This window comes from Pongo abelii, chromosome 18, assembly GCF_028885655.2.
Source record: "Pongo abelii isolate AG06213 chromosome 18, NHGRI_mPonAbe1-v2.0_pri, whole genome shotgun sequence".
Lineage (NCBI taxonomy): Eukaryota > Metazoa > Chordata > Mammalia > Primates > Hominidae > Pongo > Pongo abelii.
The window spans coordinates 24608860-24626497 of record NC_072003.2 but is presented as its reverse complement, the minus strand read 5'-3'; the positions used below and the strand labels follow the sequence as shown (position 1 = coordinate 24626497).

General features: G+C 48.5%; 1 protein-coding gene across 1 annotated transcript in view; it reads right to left on the bottom strand.

Moving 5' to 3' along the window:
• Positions 1 to 6901, bottom strand: part of LOC100441217 (nuclear pore complex-interacting protein family member B13) — a 104362-nt gene extending 97461 nt beyond the window's left edge. Inside the window, exon 1 of the mRNA XM_054533593.2 lies at positions 6785 to 6901. The gene's annotated coding sequence lies outside the window, so the exon portion shown is untranslated. The remainder of the gene's footprint in view (positions 1 to 6784) is intronic.
• Positions 6902 to 17638: the final 10737 nt, after the last annotated feature.

Genomic DNA, 17638 nt, shown 5'->3' with positions numbered 1-17638 from the left:
CACTTTAGGAGGCCAAGGCAGGTGAATACCTTGAGACTAGGAGTTTGAGACCAGCCTGGGCAACACATCAAGATCCCCATCTCTATCAAAAAACAACAACAACAACAAAATTAGTGTTATCAACTGCTTATGTTCTTGGTAAGGCTTCCAGTCAACAGTAAGCTGTTAGTAGTTAAATTTTTAGGGAGTTGAAAGTTAGACCTGAATTTTCTTTCCTTTATTTTTTATTTTTTATTTTTTTTAGACAGTCTTGCTCTGTCACCCAAGCTGGAGTGCAATGGCGCAATCTCGGCTCACTGCAGTGTCTGCCTACCAGGTTCAAGCAATTTTCATGCCTCAGCTTCTCAAGTAGATTACAGCTTCTCAAGTAGACTACAGCTTCTCAAGTAGAGTACAGGCACCCGCACCCGCCACCACACCCAGCTAATTTTTGTAGAGACAGGGTTTTACCATGTTGGCTAGGCTGGTCTCAAACTCCTGACCTCAAGTGATCTGCCTGCTTTGGCCTCCCAAAGTGCTGAGATTACAGACAAGAGCCACCACACCTGGCTAATTTTTGTAGAGATGGGCTTTCACCATGTTGGCCAGACTAGTCTCGAACTCCTGACCTCAGGTGATCCATCTGCCTCAGCCTCCCAAACTGCTGAGATTACAGGTGTAAGCCACTGTACTGCATCCTAAATTTTCAACGACATGGGGCATCAGCACTCCTAACCCCTGAATTGTTCCAAGGTCAACTGTTATTTACTAAGCCCCAGGCACAGTTCTAGGTGCTGGGATTACAGCCATAAACAAACACAGGCCAAAATCCCTGCCCCTATGGAGCTGACCTTTTGGTGGGAGTTTACAGAGTAGGCACAATACTTAAGAAAAATATTACATGTATTAGAAGGCAGTAAGTGCTACTGGGGGTATAGATGGGGGACAGAGATTTGCTAGTGGAGGGAAAGAACGGGATGCCTGAGGTGACACCTGAACAAACTTTTAAGGTGAGGGACATAGCAGGTAAGAGAAACAGCAAGTGCAAAGGCCCTGAGGCAGGGGCAGGCCTGGCCACAAGTGTGGCTGGAGGAGAGTGAGACAGAAAGCAGCCAGAGAAGGGGTCAGGGAGGCCAAGGGGACAGATGCTGCCCAGGCTTCGAGGCCACTGTAAGCCCTTTGGCTTGTACCCTCAAGGACATGGGGAACTACTGCAGGGTTTTAGTAGAAGAGGGACAGCTGGGCCAAGACTAGACTGTAGGGGTCAAGGGCAGAGTAGGCACAGCAGCGAAGAGGTGACTGTTTTCTTTTTTTTTTTTTTTTTTTGAGACAGAGTCTCACTGTCACCTGGCTGGAGCGCAGTGGCGAACTCTCGGCTCACTGCAACCTCCAACCCCACTGGGCTCAAGCGATTCTCCTGCCTCAGCCTCCCAAGTAGCTGGGATTACAGGCGCCCACCACCAGGCTCGGCTAATTTTTGTATTTTTAGTTGAGACAGGTTTTCACCATTTTGCCCAGACTGGTCTCAAACTCCTGGCCTCAAATGATCCGTCTGCCTTGGCCTCCCAAAGTGCCAGGATTACAGGCATGAGCCACGGCGCCTGGACCGAAGTGACTGTTCAAATCCAGAAATTGGCCAATGATGACTCCAGCCAGAGTGGAAGTCAGGGAAGCCACGAGAAGCAGCCCGTTTGAGGCAATGGGCGACACGATTTGCTGACAGATGTGATAGGAATGGGAGGAGAAAAAGAGAAGTCAAAGCTGGAGACTGACATGGGAAGAGGAAGCTCACGTTCTTTAGGAACATGGTCAGTGGGAGACACCCACATAGAGAGATCAGTTCCTAAAAGTTGTGTCCACAAACAGAAAAGGCTTCTTTTCCCCCCATCTACCACCAGGTCCCAAAGGCGAGACACCCCTCCGGGCTATCACAAACGGAGCTTGTCCTCAGAGAAAGAGAACACGACCCTTCAGGAGAGTCTTGGCCAAAGGGACGGGCTGCAGCTGCCTTCTGCAAGGCCCCTGGTGGTGCAGTGGCTCCATTTGGCCAAGTAACCCTGAATCCGCTCCTGATTGGCCTGAATCATGAACCCATTTGGACCAGGAACCCTGAGTCCACTCCTGCCCAGGCCTCTCCAGGGTCACCCTCACCTCCTCCCAAAGCCATTCACCTTGCCGCCTCGCACCCTGTCATGTCACCATCCTGGACCTCAGTGTCCACATCCATGAAATGGGGTGGGTGGAGGTGATGGCCCCCCCACAAGATCTGACATCCCTTTCCACTCTAACACTCCACAAGGAAGGGAGAGAGGAAGGGTCTGGAAGGAGAGGCAGCCAAAAAGGGGGAAAACAGGCTGAGCGCGGTGGCTCACGCCTGTAATCCCCAACACTTTGGGAGGCTGAGGCAGGGTGACCACTTGAGGTCAGGAATTCAAGACCAGCCTGGCCAACATGATGAAACCCCGTCTCCATTAAAAATACAAAAATTAGCCAGGCGTGGTGGTGGGTGCCTGTAATCCCAGCTACTCGGGAGCCTGAGGCAGGGGAGTCACGTGAACGCAGCAGGCAGAGGTTGTAGGGAACCGAGATCACACCACTGCACCCTAGCCTGGGCGACACAGCAAGACACCATCTCAAAAAAAAAAAAAAAAAAAAAAAAAAAAAAGGGTGGGGAGGGGAAAACAGAGGAAGTAGGAGAAGGCTAAGGGATGGATTTGAAAACCAAAGCCACACTTGGAGGAGAGGAAAAAATTGGCTCTTCATAGACTGCTGTTGAGCCAAGGGGAAGAATTAAACCAGGGATCAGACTGACTCCAAGGCCCAGACCTAGCCCCAAGAGGAATTTCTAATAGCTTCTAAGATATTCTTCCTTGGCGGCTAAGTCAGATATTCAGGGGGTTACTGAGTTGGTGGATGCCACAGAGCATCTCAGAGGTGCACATCAACTCTGGGACCAGCTCACTCCATCGATGGTGACACACAGCTGCAGCTTCCTTCTGGTCTTCTCCAGTGGCAGTCGGTGCAACAGCAAAAATTAACTGGAGAATTCCAGGTGGTGACAACCACTGATCTTTACTGAGTGCTGTGTGCCAAGCAGCAACATTTTAAGTCCTTGCTAAGGATTCACTCACTCATTCCTCAAGTCACCGCTATTCACTAGGTACTATGTTATCCCACATAGGGAAACTGAGGCATGCTGCCTCAGCAGCAGAGGCGAATTTGCTCTGAGACACCACACTATACTGCTTAATACCAAGTTGTTTTCTCTGCTTTTCCATAATTTCCAATTTTTCTACACAGGGCCTGAAACACAATTTTTTTTTTCTTTTGAGACAGTCCCTCTGTAGCCCAGGCTGGAGTGCAGTGATGTGATCTCAGCTCACTGCAACCTCTTCCCAGGTTCAAGCAATTCTCCTGCCTCAGCCTCCCAAGTAGCTGGAATTACAGGCGTGAATCACCAGGCCCAGCTAATTTTTGTATTTTTAGTAGAAATGGGGTTTTGCCATGTTGGTCAGGCTGGTCTCGAACCCCTGACCTCAGGTGATCCGCCTGCCTTGGCCTCCCAGGCATGAGCCACTACACCTGGCCCTCTTTTTTTTGAGACAGGGTCTCAGTCTGTGTCCCAGACTGGAGTGCAGTGACCGTGATCTCAGCTCATTGCAACCTCCACCCCCACAGCCTTCAAGTGATTCTCGTGCCTCAGCCTCCCTGGTAGCTGGGACCACAGGTGCCGCACCACCATGCCTGGCTTTTTTTTTTTTTTTTTTTTTTGGTATTATTAGCAGAGACGGGGTCAATCCATGTCGCACAGGCTGGTCTCGAACTCCTGACCTCAAGTGATCCGCCTGCCTCAGCCTCCCAAAGTGCTGGGATTACAGGCGTGAGCCACCGCGCCTGGCCTTTTTTTTTTAATGAACTCACAAAAAGGCCCAGGCCCATTTTTCCAACCATCATTCCAACATCAACCACAAAGCAGCACCTCCTACCAGTCCCACCCCCATCTCCAGAGACCTGCCCCATGAGAAAAGAAAGCCAAGGGCTGCTGTGACCTGTCCTCAGGCCCTATTTTCCGTTTTGATAGCAAAGTTCTCCTTTTCTCTTCCCAGAGCATCTGTCTGAGTAAAGGTCAACAGAACCCTTATCATGGGCCATTTCCATCTTCTGGGTTTTCTGGACATTTCCTGTGGCTCAGAGGCAGACAGTAGCCCAGAAACAAAGCTCTAACAGAGTCACGCGAGGCCCACTAACCTTGACTTCTAAGCACATGACCTTGGTCACAACAGGAGCCAGGCACGAGTACCTCACTGCCTTTCCACAGCCCAATCCCATCTCCACCAGCTGAAGAAAAGGGGAAATCCAAAGGAAGAACAAGGAGCTTGAAACACACAAGTTTATCTTTGGAAAAAATAATATTTAATACTAACCTTGTTTATCTCCGTGCAGGGCACAAGCTGAACCACTTACAAGATTAACTCAACGACTCTTAACAACCCAAGAAGGCTGCCACATTTTTGGCTCCTGTCCCATGTTACAGATGAGGAAAGTGAGGCACACAGAGGGAAAGTGGCTTGCTCAAGGTCACACAGTTATCTGACCGCCTGGGAGGCCAGTCGTTCCTGGCCTTGGACACGCTACCTTGAAAAACACAAAAACAGCTGGGCACAGAGGCTCATGCCTGTAATCTCAACACTTTTGGAGGCCGAGGCAGGAGGATCGCTTAAGCCCAGGAGTATGAGACCAGCCTGGTCAATATAGTGTGACCCTGTCTCTACAAAAAATACAAAAATTAGCTGGGCATGGTGTGGCACATGCCTACAGTCCCAGGTACTTGCGAGGCTGAGTTAGGAGGATCACTTGAGCCGGCGAGGCAGAGATTGCAGTAAGCTGAGATCGCTCCACTGCACTCCAGCCTGGGTGACAGAGCAAGACTCTGTCTCAAAAAAGAAAAAAGCAACAACTACCTACTTTCTAGCTTTCGGTTAACTATATTTCAATTTGCCCACTCAGGCCCCAGTTGCCTCCTCTCAAATTCTGGTTCCAGGGCACCTCCAACAAGTGTTGGAATCCAGACAGCAGAAACATGCAAGGTCAAACATGGGGATGGGGTACCTACCAGAGACAGAGATCAGCTACAATTACCCCCAAGTAAAACCTAACCACCTGGCAATTTCTGTGGCAGAAAGTCCTTAAGGAAGGAAAAAATAAAAATAAAAAACAAAATAAAAATTTAAAAACATATTACAACTGGACTTTGTGAATGAGTTTCTTAAGATAAACAAAGCACACCCCAAACATACTCATTAGCCATCAACTACCAGTTGCCATCAATAAAATACGTCCTGATACAAAACCTTATGGATGTTCACCCTGTTTTGCCCCCTCCTCAATTCAGGAGAAGAAAATAAACAAGAGAATATTCTGGAATTCACAGCAACACGAACCCAGATCACCATGTGAATCTTAGCAAAAAATAATCTTGCTGTTACTACACCTGGCAACAAGGGAGCCACAGGTTTTCCTCTGCTAAAGAAAGTCCATCTGCAAAGAGGTTCCAACCACTCCCAGACCGTCAAGACAAAGTCTGTGTTCTATTTCCACCCCTGGGGTCACTCTCCAACCCCACTGGCTTAAAATGGGAGACATATCAAAGTGTGGTAGGTTATTAAACACAATGACACCCTACTAAAAAAACAAACAAACAAAACCAAACCCTCCAATGGGGCCCTGGAGGATGACTTTTCAACAATCCAAATGCAGCCCTCAAGGAAAGGCCGGCAAAACAGGACAAGAAAGTATTTTTGGATGCTGATCACCAGCTCCTAAGAACCAAGGCTGTTTCTCCTGATTCCTAAACAAAAGAGGAGAGAAACAGTCGTGTCCAGATTTGCCTACTGCGTTCACCAACAATCAAGACAGCACGACACAGAAGTGCCTTCCTGGAACAAAGAGGCAAATCGCATTACGGAAAAGCTGAAGCCCAAAAGACTGGGGCTTAAACCACAGAAAGTGGACTCCAGACACCCAGTCAGGCTCCGCAGGCCACGTTACAGAAGAAAACTTGCTGGGGTTAAATCTAAGGGGCATCCCCAGAGAGGAGCTCCACGTGTTGTAGGGAAGGGAGGGCAGGACCACAGCTACCAGGGTCCTGGGAGTCCACAGCTGCACCCCAAGTCTGCCCCGAGCCGAGGGTCAGGTAGGGCACGTCAAAGGTGAACATCCCCCTTCTTCCCTGGTTCCCCCAAACTTCCCCCGCAGTATTTAAGCAGAAAGAACAAAAAAGACAAAGCTAGGTAACCACAGAAGAGTAATGTGGCTTGTACGACAACTTTGGGGAGACAATCAAAGTCCCTTTCTACAATCTAAGCCCCTCCCCAGCTCACCCCGTTGGTCATGGAGTATTTTTCGTGAAAAGGGGGGACCCTAACCATAAAAAGGAAGGGAAAACAAAAGCAGAGAGACACCCCTCTTCCCGCCCCCCATCTCTAACGTCCCCTTCCCTGAAAGGTTGTTTTTAATTAGAGACGGGAACCCCAAAACAGGAAGGCCTCCTCACGGAGGCTCTGACCCGACCCTCCCTTCCAAAACCCCAGGGCTGGGCACGCGGCCCCCCACGCTCTGCTCCGCAGGAACTGAGTCACCCAAGTTTTCCCCCATGCCTTGCACCCCCGAAAGGGGCTGGGCCGCGGGCGACGTGGGGGTCCCGGGCCCCCCAGGCCGACAGCACAGCGAGGAGCGGGGTGCCCTGGGAGGCTGCGGGCCCGGTGCTTTCCCTACCAGCCGGCCTCACGCGGCCCCCTGCACTTACCCAGAGAGGGTCGGAGCCATCCGTGCTGCAGAAGCCCCGGAGCGCCATGCGGGTGGCGCGGGCTGCGACGAGCACCGGGCGGCGGGTGATCGGGCCCGCCTGCTGGCGCGGGCGGCGGCGCAGGGAGGCGGGGCCGCGGCGGCGGCGGCGGCGCCTGGTTGGCCCGCGCGTCACGGGGATGCGGCGGCCCCGCCCCGCCTCGGCGCCCGCTCACCTCGAGCGTCTCGGCGTGGGCAGCCGGACCCGCCACCTCTCGGCGCCCCGGGCCTGGACCCTGCACCACCCCCACACCAGATCCTCCAAGGCCTAGGCCCACCCGCTCGGCGACGGGCCTGGGGAGCGTTGGCTCGCCTTCCGGAAGCGCCTGGAATCTTTGGGGCCACACACCCTGCGACCACTTTTCAAATGCTGTTTAACGACAGTATCCGTCACCAGGGGAAAATAACGTGAACGGAGCCCCCTACCTGCCTGGAGTGTGCCCGACGCCTTAACTGCGTCCTCATTTCATCCTGTAAAGTCTCCACTTTCATGAAGGAAGAAACCCAGGTGCAGAGAGGTTGAGTGATTCCCTCTGCCCAGGGTCACCTGGCTAATCACTTGCAGGGCTGGGGTTTGAACCCTGACCGCTGACTCCAAAGCTGACTCACACAGAAGGAGGTGGATACTGTTATTCACCTCCCTTTTACAGATGGGGAAACGGAGGTTCAGAGAGGCGAAGTGACTTGCCCGAGGTCACACAGCAAGGAGTGAAAGTGGAAGTGAGATTCAAACCCATGAGCAGCCTGATTCCAGAGCACTGATGACCCAGACGGCGCCAGTCTCCATCACTGACAGCTGTTGACCTCACCTGTGTGCAGAGCGCCTTTGCTTCTTCTCAACCTCTTTAAGCATCACTTAGAAATAACCAGGTTATTGATCCTCACCTCAGAGGTAAGGAAACTGAAGCCTGGAGACATGATAATCATAGGCCAGGCATGGTGGCCACTTGCTTACTTTGGATGAAAGATTGTACTAAGTACATGAAAGAAAAAAATGATTTATTTTACCATCTGTGTACCGCTTATAAAGGGACACCAGGCCAGGCGTAGTGGCTCACGCTTGTAGTCCCAGCACTTTGGGAAGCTGAGGCGAGCCGATCACATGAGGTCAGGAGTTCAAGACCAGCCTAGCCAACATAGCAAAACCCTGTCTCTACTAAAAACACAAAAATTAGCCGGGCGTAGTGGCAGGCACCTGTAGTCCCAGCTACTTGAGAAGCTAAAACAGGAGAATCACTTGAACCTGGGAGGCGGAGGTTGAAATGAGCTTAGATCACACCACTGCACTCCAGCCTGGGCAACAGAGCAAGACTCCATTTCAAAAAATAATAATAATAAAATAATTAATATGCATTCACAGTGACAAGGCTTCCTAAGGCTGTGTTCTTAGCAACTTACACAAATTAACTTGTGCAATCCTCACAACCCCATGAGGTAAGAAGTAGTAGTATCCCCATTTTGCAGATGAGGCGACTAAGGCCCAGAAAGACAGAGTAAATTGTCAGGGATTATTTAGATGGTAAGTGACTAAGCCAAACTTTGAACCCAAGAAGTCTGGCCAGGGAGGTGGGAAGTCTATAATACCATCCATTGCACCATATTGCTTTTGAACTGTTTCATAGGCAGACAGGCAGAGACAGAGGAGCTAGGGCGAGGCCGCAGAGTGTAAATTTCACTGTGATACCAGCGATGCCTTTCTTTTCTCCTCTCCTCCTTAATCTACTGCCTGATGTGGGTTTCCATAACACACGCACACAACAGCTGCACCAAATAAAACAGAGACAGTGTGCGCATTTGAGACCCCCCCCCCCCACATCAAAGGACCTAGCAAGGGCTGGAGGAAGGAGGAAGGTAGATAGGATTGTTTTCTGTGATTTTTTTATTGGCCCGGGTCCCCCAAGGGTGAATGAGTTTCTAAGGGATAATTACTTTCATGTAACAATGCCAGTTATGCTGTTGCTTGACCTTTATACTGTCAACAAATATTTATTGAGCATTTACTGTATGCCAGATGTCTTGCTAGGAACAAGATAAAATTGCTACTCTTATACAGCTTAAAGGATTGGGATTTTTTTGGATTGGGATTTTTTTTAAGTGTTTCTTATGGTAAGATGGCAGATGTTAATCAAATATTATATTTTTGAAAGGGTATTTACAGGCCAGAAGCGGTGACTCACGCTTGTAATCTCAGTGCTTTGGGAGGCCGAGGTGGGAGGTTCATTTGGCCCAGGAGTTCAAGGCTGCAGTGAGCTATGATTGCACCGCTGCACTGCAGCCTGGGTAACACAGCGAGATCCTGTCTCAGAAAAAAAAAAAAAAGCCAAGGAAGGGGAGATATGTACAACTATGGTCACAGCTAGAAAGAAAAAGTGGTGGCCGGGCATGGTGGCTCACGCCTGTAATCCCAGCACTTTGGGAGGCCAAGGCAGGCAGATCACTTAAGGTCAGGAGTTCGAGACCAGTCTGACCAATGGTAAAACCCTGTCTCTACTAAAAATACAAAAATTAGCTGGGTGTGGTGGCGAGCACCTGCAAGCTTAGCTACTCGGGAGGCTGAGGCAGGAGAATCACTTGAACCTGGGAGGCGGAGGTTGCAGTAAGCCAAGATCATGCCACTGCACTCCAGCCTGGGCGACAAAGCAATACTCTGTCTCAAACAAATAAATAAATAAATAAATAAAATAAAAATACAAAAATTAGCTGGACGTGGCGGTGGGTGCCTGTAATCCCAGCTATTCAGGAAGCTGAGGCAGGAGAATCACTTGAACCCAGGAGATGGAGGTTGCAGTGAGTTGAGATGGCCCCACTGCACTCCAGGCTGGACAACAAAATGTGACTCCATCTCAAAAACAAAAACAAAAAAAGTGGGCAGAAGTGGGCCTAAGTTAGCAATTTATACCACCCTTGCTGGGGGGTGGAAGTCAGAGAAGGCTTCCTGGAGGAAGAGGCTTTCAAACTGAGATACAAGGAACGCGTCTGGGTTCCTTGGGCCTGGGTTGTGTTCTGGGCAGAAGAAAACAGTTTATAGCAAAGTTATGAAGCAGGGAGGGTCCTTGGAGGAAACTGAAGACAGCCTGGGTGGCAGGAACCCAGAGAAGGAAGCAAAAGAAATCCATCCGGAGTAGGAGGGGTCAGAAGGAGCCAGGGCAGGCAGGTACCCGTCGGCCAAGGGAGGGGCAGTGGGAACCACTGGTGGGTTTTAGGCAGGGCACAAGACAGAGTTGGATTTCTTTCCGTGTTTTATTCATTCACTCTTTATTCATCCTTTCAACAAATATTTATTGAGCAAGCACATGAAAACGTGCTCAACATCATTAGTCATCAGGGAAATGCAAATAAAACCCCAGTAAAATACCATCATACACCCACCAGAGTGACTAGAAACAAAGACTGAAAATTCTGAGTGCAGACAAAGACATGGATTAACTGGAAAAGGCATGCTCTGTTGGGAGGTGTATAAATTGGCTTAACTACTTTGGAAAACTAACAATTTGGCTGGGTGCAGTGGCTCATGCCTGTAATCCCAGCACTTTGGGTGGCCAAAGCAGGTGGATCTCTTGAGCTCAGGAGATTGAGACCAGCCTGAGCAACATGGTGAAACCCCATCTCTACAAAAAATACAAAAAGGTGGGCCAAGGTGGGCAGATTGCCTGAGCTCAGGAATTCAAGACCAGCCTGGCTGACATGAGGAAACCCCATCTCTATTAAAAATACAAAAAAATTAGCCAGGCATGGTGGCACATGCCTGTAATCCGAGCTACTCGGGAGGCTAAGGCAGGAGAATTGCTTGAACCCGGGAGGCGGAGGTTGCAGTGAGCTGAGATCGCGCCACTGCACTCCAGCCAGGGTGACAGAGTGAGACTCTGTGTCAAAAAAAAAAAAAAGAGGAAAATTACAAGCATGATGGGGATGTGGAGAAACTGGAATCCTTGTACCTTGCTGCTAGGAATGTAAAATGGTACAGCCTCTATGGAAAACAGTTTGACAGTTCCTCAAAAAGTTGAACATAGAATTACAATATGACCCAGCAATTTAATGCCTAGGTGTACACTAGTATACAGGTGTTCAAACATTAACTGGCACACAAATGCTCATAGCAGCACTATCCATAACAGTCCACAAAGTGGAAACAAATCAAATGCCCATCAATTAATGACTGGATAAATAATATTTAGTCTATCTATGCAATGGAATATCATTCAGACATGAAAAAAAGAAAATACTGATGCATGCTACAACTGGGATGAATCTTGAAAACATCAAGCTACAATAAAGAACCCTGGTCAGGCGCAGTGGCTCATACCTGTAATCCTAGCACTTTGGGAGGCCAAGTTGGGTAGATTGCTTGAGCTCAGGAGTTCCAGACCGGCCCAGGCACCATGGCAACAGCAAGTCTCTACAAAAAAATACAAAAATTAGCCAGGGGTGCTGGTGCACACCTGTAGTCCCAGCTACTTGGGAGGCTGAGGTGGGAGGATCAATTCAACCTGGGAGGTCAAGGCTGTAGTTAGCCATGATATGAAAGAAAAGAAGAAAAAGAAAAGGAAGGAAGGAAGAAAGAAAGAAAAAGAAAGAAGGAAGGAAGGAAGGAGAAAGAAAGAAAGAAAAGAAAGAAAGAAAGAAAAAAAGAAAGAAAAAAAAAAGAAAAGAAAAGAGAAAAGAAAAGAAAAAAAAGAAAGGAAATGTAACTCAAATCAGGCTAATGAGATATGAGGAGAGTTTTGTTCAATGTTTCTGAGGAAGCTCTTCCTGGTGCTCTGGCAGAGATCCTGGAAGTCGTTCTATTTTCTCCTCTGAACATTGTAATCCTTGAATAGAAGGCCTCAAACAGTGGTGATCATCCCACCAACCCTTAAAAAAATGGTGCCTGTCTGTGGTCCTCACAAAATGGGCACTTGCCCAAAATCGTGCCCTGTGCTATGGAAGTGCTGAGTAGATGATTGGGGGCTGACATTCAGCCCATGTGTGTGGTTGTATCTTCCCGAAAAAGGAGACTTTTTTTGTTTTTAAGGAAATTGTCTGCTGCCCAGATGAATCTCTCTCTCTCTCTCATCCATCTGTCCGTTCATCCATCCATGGCCCATCCATCTGACCATCTATCCTTCCACCCATCACCCATCCACTTGTCAATCTATTCATTCATTCATTCATTCATTCATTCAGTTGCCCATCCATTCATCCACCACCCATCCATCCATTCATCCACCTGTCCATCCATCCATCCTTCCATCACCCATTCACTCATCCATCAATTCATTCATCTGCCCATCCATCCATCCACCCATCCATCTCTTTATTCCTCATTCATTCAATACTAGAATATTCAAAGTCCCATGTCAGGTTTTTTGTTTTGTTTTTTAAGACAGGTTGGCTCTGTTGCCCAGGCTGGGGTGCAGTGGCCCCATCTTGGCTCACTACAACCTCCGCCTTCCGGGCTCCACCTCAGCCTCTTGAGTAGCTGTGACTACAGGCATGCACAATCATGCCCAGCTAATTTTTGTATTTTTTGTAGAGACGAGGTCTTGTTATGTTGCCCAGGCTGATCTCAAATTCCTGGGCTCAAGAGACCTACCCATCTTGGTCTCCCAAAGTGTTGAGACTACAGGCGTGAGCCACCACGTCAGCTGGAATACCTTTTTCTAATTTGGTTAAGATGACCATATATTACTAGTGGCCAGCCTGGGGTAAGCCATGAGAATATAAAGAAAGATAGTCACAGTCACAGGCATAAGTCAACCCTTAAACCTGCCAGACTGACCAGGCACGGTGGTCAACGCCTGTAATCCCAGCACTTTAGGAGGCCAGGTGCTGGATCACTTGAGGCCAGGAGTTCGAGATCAGCCTGGGCAACATGGTGAAAACTGGTCTGTACTAAAAATACAAAAATTAGCCAGGCATGTAGTCCCAGCTACTCAGGAGGCTGAGATGGGAGGGTATCTTGAACCCACAGGTGGAGGTTGCAGTGACCCAAGATCACGCCACTGCAGTCCAGCCTGGGCAACAGAGCTAGACCTTGTCTCAATAAATAAATAAACCTGTCAAACATCTAGACTTCTGGTTATGTTTAAGATTAATCTTTTTTTTGGCCAGGCATGGTGACTCATGCCTGTAGTGCCAGCGCTTTGGGAGGCCAAGGTGGGTGGATCACTTCAGGTCAGGAGTTCGAGACCAGCCTGGCCAACATGGTGAAACCCCGTCTGTAAAAAAATACAAAAATTAGCCAGGGATGTTGGTGCACGCCTATAGTCCTAGCTACTCAGGAGGCTGGGAATCGCTTGAACCCAGGAGGCAGAGGTTGCAGTGAGCCAAGATCGTGCTACTGCACTCCAGCCTGTGCAACAGAGAGGGACTTCATCTTAAAAAAAAAGAAAAGAAAAAAAGGTTAGGTGCGATGGCTCATGCCTGTAATCCCAGCACTTTGGGAGGCCAAGGTGGGCAGATCACGAGGTCAGAAGTTCAAGACCAGCCTGGCCAACATGGTGAAACCCTGTCTCTACTAAAAATACAAAAATTAGCTGGGTGTGGTGGCACGCACCTCTAGTCCCAGCTACTCAGGAGCCTGGCACAGGAGAATCGCTTGAACCCATGAGGCAGAGGTGGCAGTGAGCCAAGACCACGACATTGCACTCCAGCCTGGGTCACAGAGTGAGACTCTGTCTCAAAAAAAAAAAGAAAAAGAAAAGAAATTGATATTTTGAAACCAGTAAGACAGTTTGATTTGCAAGCAAAAAAACAAAGTTTAACCAATAGGAAGTTATTTTGTTTTTTTTGTTTTTTGAGACGGAGTCTTGCTCTGTCGCCCAGGCTGGAGTGCAGTGGCGCGATCTCGGCTCACTGCAGGCTCCTCCCTCCGGGGTTCATACGATTCTCCTGCCTCAGCCTCCCGAGTAGCTGGGCCTACAGGCGCCTGCCACCTCGCCTGGCTAATTTTTTGTATTTTTGGTAGAGACAGCGTTTCACTGTGTTAGCAAGGATGGTCTCGATCTCCTGACCCCGTGATCCGCCCGCCTCAGCCTCCCAAAGTGCTGGGATTGCAGGCGTGAGCCACCGTGCCTGGCCAGTTATTTTGTTTTAAGAGCATAAAAAATAGGATGAAAATAAATCAGACAGGTAGCTACCTATTTGACACATTCCTCCAGCTTACCCTGAATAAACCTGCCCAAGTATGTCCAGTATCCATCCATCCCCTGAAAGGGACTGAGGAAGATCTATTATCTAGACAAATTCTTCTGGGACATAATATTTGGACATTTTAAACTGCCCCATAATCTGTCATGAATTTTCTGTTTGATTCATCATTGATCGACAAGCCAATTGCTGTTCTTACCTACCATTTTATATTCAGGGACATTTAGTTCTTTTTTTTTTTTTTTTTTTTTTTTGAGACGAAGTCTCAATCTGTCACCCAGGCTGGAGTGCAGTGGTGCGATCTTGGCTCACTGCAACCTCCACCTCCCAAGTTCTCATAAATGTTTTCTAGAGTTTTTTGGAACCCCAAATTTAATATGATGTTCAGACCAAGATGCAATAAACAAACATTTATTGATCACAAAAAAAGAGAGAAGGCTAGGCACAGTGGCTCACACCTGTAATCCCAGCACTTTGGGAGGCCAAGGCAGGTGGATCACTTGATCCACCAGAAGTTTGGGGCCAGAAGTTTGGAACTAGCCTGGGCAACATGGCAAAAAACAGTCTCTACTAAAAATACAAAAAGTTAGCTGGGAGTGGTGGTGTGTGCCTGTAATCCCAGCTACTCAGGAGGCTGAGGCTGGAGGATCACTTGAGCCTTGGAGGTGGAGGTTGCAGTGAGCCAAGATTGCGCCACTGCACTCCAGCCTGGGTGACAGATCAAGACTCTGTCCCAAAAAAATAAGAAATGAAAGAGAGAGAGAAGGCAGAGAGGCCAGATGAAGTGCTGGAGGCTTCTGAAGTGGTACGTAAGAACCAGGAATGGAGAATGTGCAGTTAGGGACAGGAAGAGAAAAATCCTAACCATAGTGTCTTTATTTATTTATTCGTTTGTTTGTTTTTTGAGATGGAGTCTCACTCTGTTGCCCAGGCTGGAGTGCAGTGGCACAATCATGGCTTACTGCAACCTCTCCCTCCCAGGTTCAAGCCATCCTCCTGCCTCAGCCCCTCTAGTAGCTGGGATTACAGGCACGTGCCACCATGCCCGGCTAATTTCTGTATTTTTAGTAGAGACGGGGTTTCGCCATGTTGGCCAAGCTGGTCTCAAACTCCTGACCTTGGGTGATCCACCCGCCTCGGCCTCTCAAAGTGTTGGGATTACAGGCATGAGCCACTGCGCCCGCCGATGGTGCCTTTAAACAGAGCTCTTGATTCCAGGTGACAGAAATTCAAATTAGCCTAAACCAACATGTATTGGCCCATGAATCTAAAATGTCCAGTGGCACAGCTGGCTTTGGTCATAGTCCAGGAGCTCAATGGTCTGTGTCACTTGGTTCTACTTTCTCTTTGTTGGTGTCATTTCAACAGGTTATTCTCTGGCAGAGGCAAAGGTGACACCCAACACTCCTGCCTCTATCCTACCTAGCAACCCCAAGGCAAAACACTCTGTCTTGTCCAATAGCTGCAGCAGATGTCTTGGGTTTGAGCCTCACTGGCCCTTCTGAGGGTCACATGACCACACCCGAACCAGCCAGTGAGACTGGCGAGGCTGGGTGAACTGTCTTGAATGGCTGGCTAGACCTGGGTCTTAACACCCACCCCTGCAGCCACACTGAGAGGGCTGAGGGCGGGTGAGTCAATGGTTCCCCAAAGGGAATTTAGGGTACTGTTTCTGAAAAAATGGACAATGAAGGCTGAGTGGAAACAGCAGTCGTGGAAAGCACACAACAGACAAGTGCCTTTCTCTCTGCCTCTGCCACTCAAGGCCACCTTAAGTTCCTCCAGTGTGCTAATTGTTCCCCCAGGTCTTTTGAACATGTTGTTCCATGTTTTTTGAATGCTCTTCCATTCCTGTGCCTAAGTAACACCTGCTTATCCTTCAGCAGTCAGCCCCAACATCATCTTCTCAGGGAAGCTGTAGCACTGGTATTTTCCAAAAGTGGCCACAATTATTCATTCATGAGTAGATGCTCAATAATATCTTTTGAATGAATGCATGCATGAATAAAAGGTTAAAATGTAAACAAAGTGATCTTACACTCATATTGAGAAGGGTGGCCTGTGTTCCCTTCTGTTGAATCCAGATGAGCTTGAGGCTACTGTGGAACTGACATGGTGTGACTTTTTTTTTTTTTTTGAGATGGAGTTTCACTCTTCTCACCCAGGCTGGAGTGCAATGATGCAATCTCGGCTCACTGCAACCTCCACCTCCCAGGTTCAAGCGATTTTCCTGCCTCAGCCTTCCAAGTAGCTAGGATTACAGGCACATGCCAGTACACCCAGCTAATTTTTGTATTTTTAGTAGAGATGGGGTTTCACCATGTTGGCCAGGCTGGTCTCAAACTCCAGACCTCAGGTGATCCATCCGCCTCAGCCTCCCAAGGTGCTGTGATTATAGGCTTGAGCCACTGCACCTGGCCAATATCTTTTGAATGAATGAATGCATGAATGAAAGGTTAAAATGCAAACAAGGTGATTTCGACAATCCTATTGTGAAGGGTGGTCTGTGTTCCCTTCCCTTGAATCCAGATGAGATTGAGGCTACTGTGGAAGTGACATGGTGTGACTTCTGAAACTCGTCATAAAAGGTGAAAAGCTGGCCGGACATCGTGGCTCACACCTGTAATCTCAGCACTTTGGAAGGATGAGGCAGGAGGATCACTTGAGACCAGGAGTTCAAGACCATGGAGGAGTGGAGTGGACTGGGCTGTGACCTGCCAAGGGCAACAAGCAAGACCCTGTCTCTCTCTCTGTCTCTCTTTTTTTTTTAATAAAGATGCCAGCCTGGCCAACATGGCAAACCTAGCCTCTACTAAAAATACAATAATTAGCCAGACATGGTGGCGCTCACTTGTAGTCCCAGCTACTCAGGAGGCTGAGGCACAAGAATCACTTGAACCCAGGAGGTGGAGGTGGCAGTGAGCCAAGATCATGCCACTGCACACCAGCCTGGGTGACAGTAAGACTTTTTCTCAATTGAAAAAAAAAAAAAAGAGATGAAAAGCTCCCACTTGGCTCTCTTAGGATGCTCCATCTTGGAACCCAACCACCATGCCATAAGGAAGCTCAAGCAGCCCGTGGAGGGGGCCCCCATGGAGAAGAACTGGGATCCCTGCCCACAGCCCAGCTGAGTTCCCACCTGACAGCCAATACCAAATTGCCAGCCATGTGACTGAGCCGTCCACAAAGTGGGTTTTCCAGAATCTTGATAACATTGTACTCAGTGACAGAAGCCAGACACAATAGGCCATGTAGTATATATTCCATTTGAAGTGTCTAGAACAGACAGATCTATAAAGACAGAAGATAGATGAGTGTTTCCAGGGACTAGGGGAAGAGGGAATAGAAGAGACTGCTAATGGTATATGTTTTGTTGTTGTTGTTGTTGTTTAGAAACAGAGTCTCATTCTGTCACCCAGGCTGGAGTGCAATGGTGCGATCATAGCTCACTGCAGCCTGGAACTCTTGGGTTCAATCGATTCCCCTGCCTCAGCCTCCCAAGTAGCTAGGACCACAGGTGTGCACCACTACATCCAGATAAGTATAGGATTTCTTTTTAGGGAAAAGGAAATATCGTGGAATTAGATAGCAATAGTTGTACAATCCTGTGAATATACTAAAAAACATTAAGTTGTTTGGTTTAACATGGTGAAATTTATGTCATGTGAATTATATCTCAGAGACAACC